We start from the raw sequence: 10,071 nt of genomic DNA, 5'->3' as shown, positions 1-10,071 counted from the left end.
AAATTGGCTAGCAATTCCCTTATTAAGAAACACTGATAGTAGGGCCCATAAGATGTATGGTTTGAATCAGCCAAGAAGTGGGTAGTTCTTTTTCCTGCTACTTTTGTCCAATTACTCCTTTATTTTTAAGTGAGAGCTGTTAGGAAGACACTTCTCTTGAGCCATTTTCATACTTCAACATCTTTAATGTAACAAAAAGAAGAAAAGACTAGGTAGAAGTTAGAACAGATTTAAGAGTTTCAGTAGGAAATATAGCAAAATAAACATTCATTAATGAAAATACATGAGAAAGAGAAAGGAAAGCTGTTTTCAGTTGAGGCCAGTACCCCCTCATATCATTTTGAATGGTTTCGGCTTATAGTCGAAGAACAGCTTGCTGCAAACTTCAATTAACCAGACATTAGGTATGAAGAGAACAAATTTCAGTAACCTGAATGCATGAGATGAGATTGTTGAACCTATTGATCACCTGAATGCATGAGCGTGTACTGGACGTCACTCTCTGAAATTTGGAAGTGAAGAACTATCCTGATACTGAAATAATGAGAAACAATTGTTAGATCAACGCACAGATTCATGGTGAGGGTCTGAAAAATAAGATCAATGGGAAGATCTAACTGATCAGTAGTGATCAAGAGGTACAGGTTAGAGTCCCTGACTGATAGATACATTAAATGGATTCTATATAACTTTTCTTATATTACTACGAACTATGAAGTGTCAAGAACAAAAAAGCACAAAAGGAGGAATAGAAAATAAGGTACTTTATGATTTGAAACATCTAAATCATGAGAGCAGCGCCATGGTAGACTCTTAACCAGCCAGAGGTCCTTATTGTCTAGAGAAAAACAATTGGTTATTTGATCAATGAGAAATGCACTTTGAAGCAAAGATTGGGCTGAAGATTGCAGAAGCCTGTTATGCCCATTATCAATTTATTAGGATGATTGTGGTTCAAATTGACTGCAATTCATTGAAGCAAATTCCTGCTCCAAGTTTCCTACACTCGACACATGTAAGTCTTAACAGTGCATGCTAAGTTCAGAGTCTGTCTAAAGCCCGACCACTAACTCCTTCTTTCTGGAATGCAAATACCAAGTCATACTCAGGTATTATTGTAAAAGATAGGCCAAATCGATGTCAATTCGGGTGATTTTTATAAGGTCAATGAGTTTTTTTTTTATTGGCTTGGCTGAGTTGGACTCAGAATCTGAAAGACGCTATAGAACTTGTAATGGAATTACATTGTGGCTATCATGAGGGCAGGAAGAGAAAAGCATAAAAATGCCCAAACATGATTTTCTGGGTAAAACGTTCAACTGTAATAAATGACAACCACCTATGCTCTTAAAAACTGAAAACCTACCTAGCTGAGCTTGCTCCCATCACAAGTATACCATGTTCCTCCAAAATATTGGAGAGCTTTTCCACCATGATGTTTGAATCCTCCATGATATTAAAAAATATCTGTCCATACAAGAAAAAGAAAATTCTTTACTTGGCTGCAATCATTATATGGACTATGGAGTTCCTAGAAAGGTAAACCTTATCTGGCACATGGAATTCTTGAGAAACTTGCTGAATTAACTTGAGACACTCAAGACTTAATTTATCGGGCCGGTAGCTCAGATTTCATAAAACCCAGAAACTTGTTTAAGTACTTGAGAAACTAAGAAAAAAAAATCAAACTACACCATAAGCCTTTTAAAATGGGAAAATGCAATTGAATGCTAAATCAATTTGGAGTCCAGGTGAAGATTCAAGAATTTAAACCTTGCTTCAATTCAAACACATTAAGTGTTGCAGCTAGTGATACTAATGATGTTGGTCTCCACTGCAGCTGTGTCGACATTAAGTCCTTTGATTTGATTCAGTCCATCTGCACAAGTTTGCGATTGATACATTTATCAAGCCAGACCATTCTCCATTATAAACAACATTTGCAGAAGAATTTCATGCTATATAACTCGATGGAATATCCCTTCTCATGAGGACAATCTAAACAAAGCAGTGGCACTATTTTGTACAAAACTAGTAATTACAACTGAGTTTAGAAAATCAAACATCTGTGCTTTAGATCAAAAGTGGTCAACGATGATAAATAGGGACTGAAAATCACCACAAACAATTAGATAGACAAATGGAACTTATGATGGAAACTATCTATAGGTGACACAAAAGATATAAATGAGACCTGCTAAGATCTTTGCTTTCCTGTGATCATCCTCGAGCCTACCGACATTCTCTTGCAATGCAACATAAGCTGCAGCACATAAGATACCGACCTGCCTCATCCCACCACCTAGGGTTTTCCGAAGTCTCTTCGCCTGCAAAGAAAATGAAAAATGGATCTACACTAATTCTCTTTAGATAAAACACTTAGTACTGGAACCATTTCATCAGTATCTTGGTAAAAAAGCCTTTTGAGACTACAATGACAGATTCAACAGAAGCACCCAAACCTTTAGAAAGACACACCTGGTTTGCAAATTTGGTGAAGAGTTAAAACATACAAAGAATCAAGTCATACTGTACGATAGAGAAATAACAATATTTGTAAAGGGAAATGATATTTACGCCCCTTTTATCACCAGGGACACCCATTTGCTAGTGTACTTTGCAATCAAAGCCTCTCGATTTTTCTGACATAAAGTACATGAGCCCACTTTTTGCCATTGATACACTGATGCTGGGTGTCCCTGGTGATGAAAAGGGGCGTAAATATCACTTCCCATTTGTAAAACAGCTGAACAATTTATAGCTATATATTGAGACAACTGGTTTAAGAGATAATTTTGCATGATTGTCCAAAAAAGATGACATTGCATGATTGTGCAAGAAGAGATGATATTGCATGAATATGCAAGAAAGATTAGAAAACATTAATAGTGAAAACTGAAGAAAAGATAAAACAAAAACAGAGTAATACAAAATTTAAGGCGTACATTAATAATAACTAGGAAAATTAAAGGGAAGTGATATTCGAACTCCCTTATTTAATAATGGAACTCCTCTTTACACTTCCCAAATTAGTTGAAAAATGCTGTTACAGTTCCTAAAAATTATCAACATCCAATAAAAAATGTGTTTAATAAAATGAAGAGTGCTATTATCAAAATCTGGAGTGCTGATATAATTTCCCAAGTTACAAATTGGGCCTAATCATGTCAGTTAGATAAGACATTCGCCATTCATTGTATTTCATGATCTAAATGTACCAGGAAATATGGGCATTTTGAGTTGTATTTCCACTTTCATGAGCTGGGGATTCCAAGCCTAATCATTCATATAATAGGGTAGATCAATGTAATGTAGTTCTATGGGTTGCTATGGTTTTCTCATTTCAAGTTTTCCCAGTTCATATATGGTTATTTTCTTTTTTTTTTATGGGTAAGCTGGGGTGAGGTGGACCCCTACCAGTATACTAAATAAAGAAAGATGATACAATATCAGGAACAAGACCATAGCCCAATCTTTAGACCAATGTCTAAGGAAAAGGGCAGAACAACTAGGTTCATGATACCTTGAAGACAAACTCACAACAAGCAAGAAAAATAAATACACGAGCTAGGAACGTGATCCCTAGAGCAGGGCCCCATACTCAGGTGAAGCCCTGTTTACTGTGATCCACGAGTTCATATATGGTTATGGTCCAAGCAAAATTAAGAAAGAAATAGCACCAAGTCGCACTGGAAAATTCATAGAAAGCTTTCATGCAAAAGAATAAATCAAACATGTATGGGATACAACACATTAACCTAAAATATACTTAAAGATGCATAAATAGAAAGGTAGCATGGATGTTGAAAATACATAGGATGCATAGAAGTTAAAATGCATCAGATGGCTACCATACAATGGAATAGCTTAACCATTCAGGGTTCAGACAATGAGAAATAATTACTTACGGCTGATGTATGGACACAATATATTTAACCTCATATATGATTAAAGGAGAAATTATATGGTGCACCCTTGATATTTGATCCATCAGCAGCCCCTTAAAAAGATGAAAGGGGGGCTGTTGTTGGATCAAATATCAAGGGTGGTACCTCTTGCATGAGCACGCCAGATCGAGCACCATATAAAAACTCTGATTAAAGATGCATAAATGAAGAAGTAACAACTAACAAGGATGACGAAATTACTTAGCATGCACAAAAGCTAAAAAGGCATTAAGATGGCTACAATAGCATGAAATAACTTAATTCATCATTCAGATTTCAGGCATTGAGAAATAATTACTTATGACCGATGCATTGAAAATGCGTACCCCATCGATATGGAGCTTAATGCCATGGTTTTTAGCCAGCTCTCCAACTCTGTCCGTATATTCTAAAGAAATGTATCTACCACCATAACTGCGATCAAAATCGAGTATCAATATATCAATTTGCAGTCAGACAATATAGATTTCTGTATTTCTAGTATGAGAATTGAATAAAACTATCATAAGAACTCAGATGGAGTGAAAGTTTCCAAGGGAAAGATTATCAAACCTGGCAATCTCCCAAGAGATAGAAAGTATGAAACTACTGACCTAAACCAAAATATGTTATACATTGTCTGCTCCTAGAGTCCCTTATGATCTAAACATTCATTGTATTTTTCTCTTAAAAAATGTTATAAAGAAAGGGTTAAGGTTAGTAATAAAGCAAACTCTGAAGTTGCTTGGCACATAGGATGTTAAGAACACGACAAGAAATGAGAGAAAAAGGAAACCAACGTAGCCTACGTTTGCACTTTCTCTATTAAGAACAGTGTTTAGACAAAAACTTGCCCAAGGTAAAGCTGAGTCAACTCCAGCGAGTAAATGATTGATACAGTGAGTTTTTATTGACTCAGGCAAGTCAAAGGAGTTTTTAGTTGAACAGCTAGGGGCAAAACCAAGTCGATAAGGCCGGTTCTATAACCCGGATGCCAATGGCTCAGGGATAGGAGATATTCCCCATAAGCTGTTCAACTAAAAACTCTTGAGAAGGATTTGGCTGGAAATATTGAAGCCTGTCTAGCTCGCTGTCAAGGAGAAGAATCACCGAGGGAAGACATTTGTGATGATGAATTCAATTCCTCGCCGGCGATGGGGGATGATCTGGGTCTCCTGTTTAAGGAGGATATGGGTGGCACATTGAAGATGCCTAAGGCAATTGAGAGTAGGGATCGAAAGGGACGCTCAAACGTAACAAATTTTGGAAAAAGGAAAAAGCAACTTAAGATCTTGCGACAAGCACGTTCTAAAGGTTACTTTGGGCGAACTTACCTTGTTTCCAAATGAAAACACTATTCTGGAACATTAAGGGTTTGGGGTAGGAAAGAAAGGAACTGGTGGTGAAGGAAATTCGTCGGAGGATATTTTTACCATAATAGATCCTCAAATGAAGTATCAATTTTAGGGGTTTGGGGTCGGAGAAGAAGAAGTTGGCGGTAAAGTAAATCCATCATAGTAGAAAACCTGACAGTTTGGGTATAATTGAATCATAATTACGGGGGTGGCGGAGAATTTTATTAATGAGATTTGGGAATTTTAGGAGGAGGATTTATTCCGTTTGGATGAGCAAACCATTAGGGGGTGGAATAGGGTCTGATTAATGCTGTACTTGTGGTGCTTGAGAAACATTCGTCTTTCGCGTGTTGAGTCATCTGCTATCCGTGTTTCTCTCTCAACCTGGGATTGGTAGGTTGGGGTAGTATAGACCTGTGATATTTTGTTTTTGGCTTTTATTATGTAATTGGGAGGGATGGGGGACTACTGGTCCCCATATCTTCTGTACTTCTATTATTATCAATAGATATGTCAACTTTCAAAAAAAAAATATGTTCTAGATTTCTTTATTTCTAGTATGAGAATCGAATAAAACTATCATAAGAACTCATATGGAGTGAAAGTTTTCAAGCGAAAGATTATCAAACCTGGCAATCTCCCAAGAGATAGAAAGTATGAAACTACTGACCTCAACCAACATATGTTATACATTGTCTGCTCCTAGAGTCCCTTATGATCTAGACATTCATTGTATTTTTCTCTTAAAAAATGTTATAAAGAATGGGTCAAGGTTAGTCATAAAACAAACTCTGAAGTTGCTTGGCACATAGGATGTCAAGAACATGACAGGAATGAAAGAAAAAGGAAACCAACGTAGCCTACATTTGCACTTTCCCTATTAAGAACAGTGTTCAGAAAAAAACTTGCCCAAGGTAAAAACTGAGTCAACTTCCAGCGAGTCAATGATTGATACAGCGAGTTTTTTATTGACTCAGGCAAGTCAAAGGAGTTTTTAATAGACCAGCTAGGGGCAAAGCCAATTCGACAAGGCCGAGTTAAAACAGTGATTACGAAAAGACTTACATGAACATGAAGCTACACCACATGCGTAATACAATAGAACTATAGAAACCTCATGGAAAAAGCTGTATCCCTATTCCATACGTATTTTTATACAACAAGGATCTTATCAATTGTTCAAGGAAATACAAATATTACATACATTGTTTGAGTAGTGACTTATACGTCTAATTTACACACGTAATCAGTAAACTATAAAGGAATATTTATATACTGTAAACATGTATGCATTACAGAGTAGTGGAAAGATCACCTAACACACTCAGGTTCAAATGTAATTTGCAGTTTTTCCCATGTTTAACACTTTAGGTAGTGTCCGACAAAGGTACAGTATCCATTTTTGGAGTGTAGGTGACACAGGATTTTTTCTTGTCTATGAAAAAAAGTAAATAAGTAAATAACATAAATGAAATGGTAGAAATGTTTCCTATATATGGCATTAGAGTGAGATGATATCCTCCCATCTGTGGGAAGTGTGCAGTTTTATGTAAGACAGGACCAAGATGACAAGTGAATACTATTTCTTGTTTGAATACAATGTATGTTCTCTCCTTAGAGGACAGAGCAGTAAAAATATGTGCAAACAAGAATATAAAATTCCCTTTTGGTAGGCACCCACCAAAGGGAGAATGACAAATAAAGAAGAAAAGGAATCAAACCCCACAACCATGTGAAGAGAAGAACAAATTTTAATAGAAAAGGTAAAAGGAATGTCCCCACCTCTCACAAGCACTGACACAGTGATTAGACATAAATTATCAAACTTAGGCAGGTAATCTACCAACAAATGAATAAACAATACATAAATTATCAAACATAGGCAGGTAATCTACCAAACAAATAAATAAACAATTAACTGAAATAGTCACCATGTAATCACACCACCACAAGCAAAAACAAATGAATATTAGCCTAGTCATTGGGCAGTAAAGCTCTCATTCAGGATTTCTAATAGCTGCTTCAATCAGAGCAATATCCATACAATCACTTGTCACAAATAGGAATTTGAATTCAAATTTCCCCTTAAAAACCCAACTCTCTAATGTTTTCACAATTGCTAAAATCTAAAAACTTAGACCCCTGAGTTATTACATGGTTGAACAAAAATCCAACTAGGGGGCTTATATTCAAATAAAGGAAAGAGCTTTGATCTTCTTATGAATAAAGAAAAGATAGAATTACACAACTGTTCAAAATTCAATCTTTACTAGTTCAGATGGGGAATGATCTGATTATTTTACCTCTCTCTGAGATATATTTTTGCTCTTCGATATTGAAAAACTGATAATTTTGGAAGATTTGAATGAAGACTCTGCTAATTTTGTTTCCTTTGTTTGAAGTTCAAAATCACCGAGTTCGATAAGAACTCTTTTACTTAAATACGACAAAAAAAGTGTAAACCTTTTGCTCGTTTTTTGTATAAAAATGCATGAAACCCTAAGCAGAAACCCTAGAATCTTATAAAGAATCACTTAAAAATGGAGAATCTAAAATGGAGACTGAATTCAAAACTCTACTTACAAGTTACAACAATTCAATAATCCGAGTCCTCGCCTCGAAAAATCCACAAATCCGACCTGATTAATTTGAAAAACCCTAAATTTTGCACCTCCTAAGTTCTGGAAACCCTAACCCTAGAATCTTCACAAATGCCTTTTTCCACCTTTTGGTTGTCTTTTCTTGAAAACATAAGAGATGGAAAAGCAGAGAAGGGGGTGGAAATATAATTTTAGTACCCCTTGTCCTCTTGTGAACATTTACAACTCTCCAAGGAAAACAACTACAGAAATGCTAAGCCTAGGCCATGTTTGGTTGCACAAAAGACAAGGACTCAGGGTTTTACTGGGCTTTTGGGTGGCAACTCAGCCTATATAGAGTTTTGAAATCCAAGAAGACTCTCTCTAGTATGTCTCCTAGCTTTTGTCCATGGAGAACTTGTCTACAAAATCCAAGCAAAAACCCACAATTTCTATCTCTCTCTCTCTCTCTGTATTGGTAATGACACCTCTTTTTTGTTACTTTACAATTTTTTTTTTTCTTTTTTATATATATTTTTTGGGATGACACAGGGTATCTAACGTTTTGTTGCAACAATTGGAAACGAAAACTAATTGGGCATGAAAACTATGAGGAGTTTAATTAGGGGTTTGGTAGCTATCCAATAAGCTTGAGAATAGGAGTTTAAGAGTTTTGTTTATAGCAGGAAGTTATTAGTTTATTTATAGCTACGTGAAAGGCTTGTTTCATGATTGATTTTTTTTTTTGAAATAAAATTTTTCTTCTTTCTTGGTTAGAGAAAGTGATATTTACTAGTTCTCCGTGGATTCGTTGAACACCCCTTCGTGGATTCGAAGGTTTATTCCGATCGGTGTTGATATTAATCGACCTCGACTCATTATTCACGCTTCCGGCTAAGCCAGTATCCCCTTCCCAATATATTCCCTATGGATGCGCGCAATCACCTGGAAACCACACGCGTCGGGTAAGCCCCGGAGGGACTCGAGCTCGCGTCAATGGGGAGCAAACCCATGACTTAAGCCAAAGAGACACCTGTACGGGTTAACTACTCGACAAAGTTTGACAGTCTACTAAACACTTATCATTATTCTACAAGGTAAGTTCCAGGTAATTACAAGGCTTGTCTCCTCCTTGTTGACTATTTACATCCTTATTCTACGAGGTTACTCCCTGCAGGTGGTAGGGTTCCTTCTTTCTCTACTCATGAACATCCTTTAAATTTTGTCCCGTTTCGCGCAGCATGCAATTTTTCCTCAATTGTTTTTTTTTTTAAAGATGCAGATAACAATTCTAATAAGAATAAAGGATTACAAGTGCACTTCGGGAGTAAAGATGGCCACAAATACAGTGAGACACTAGAAAACCTTGATTTTGTTAGGTAATTTGCCAAATCATTTACGCTTGTAAGGATTAGAGAAAATGAGAATACACCACATGCATGCATATATAGATCTTTAATCTCATCCATGAGATTGATAAATCTCCATGTCCCCGTTGCGTATACAAAATTATGTTAGAAGAATTACTTTCCACTTCCAAACGGCCCTTCCCCAATCTTTACTCAATTGTTTGTGTGTATTTATGCAAAAGACATTTTTGTTTGGATATTTTATTTGAATTAATGATTATTTATTTATGGCTTACAATATCATGATTGTTTATGGGTTTTGTTAGGTCTGATATGTTACAGACAAAAGGTCCCTTATGCAATATTGTATAGACCCCATGCTTGCGATTAGAGTCATTAGCAGTTCCCTAAAATAATCGTGTACTACGAGTTCATTTGGATTATTTTTATATCTACAAAGTAAGACATGTGTTCATTTGGATTTTTATATCTACAAAGTAAGATAGTCGCAGCCATAAAAAAAACAAAATAAGATAATCCCTAATTGTGGACTGAACCCGTGTTGAGAGTCATCGCCGACTCTACCCGTGTGCCGAAGGGGCCAGGTGAATGCGGGCCCACATATGGATCTTTCCTAGTTTAAACTAAGACCTTAATTTGGTACTTAAAGAAGTTTCTAATTTGTTATAGAGTTTGTTTTAATTAAGTTTCTAATTTGGGTTGTTGACTTGTTATACGAGTCTTATTAGAATATACTCGTTATACGATAACAAGTCATATATGTATACATGTCTCATTATCGTACAAATTACACAAGTAATCATACAAATCACACAAGTATATGACTTGTTATACAAGTCCT

At 36.0% G+C, this 10,071-nt stretch overlaps 1 long non-coding RNA gene across 3 annotated transcripts; it reads right to left on the bottom strand.

Moving 5' to 3' along the window:
- Window positions 1-343: 343 nt before the first annotated feature.
- LOC143858670 (uncharacterized) lies at window positions 344-2,328 on the bottom strand. Of its 3 annotated transcripts, XR_013238994.1 has the most exons (5): window positions 2,195-2,328; window positions 1,774-1,879; window positions 1,367-1,467; window positions 470-534; window positions 344-383 (listed from the first exon to the last, which is right to left on the bottom strand). It is a non-coding gene; the product is annotated as an uncharacterized LOC143858670 (long non-coding RNA). The 3 variants fall into 3 exon arrangements; XR_013238993.1 differs by having other exon boundaries at window positions 1,367-1,879; XR_013238995.1 differs by having other exon boundaries at window positions 347-376; window positions 1,367-1,879.
- Between the last annotated feature and the right edge of the window lie 7,743 nt (window positions 2,329-10,071).

Source organism: Tasmannia lanceolata, unplaced genomic scaffold (assembly GCF_043159265.1).
Source record: "Tasmannia lanceolata isolate RefF3 unplaced genomic scaffold, GAP_Taslan_0.1 ptg000026l, whole genome shotgun sequence".
In the NCBI taxonomy this organism is placed as follows: Eukaryota; Viridiplantae; Streptophyta; class Magnoliopsida; order Canellales; family Winteraceae; genus Tasmannia; species Tasmannia lanceolata.
This window is presented reverse-complemented; position numbering and strand designations above follow the sequence as displayed.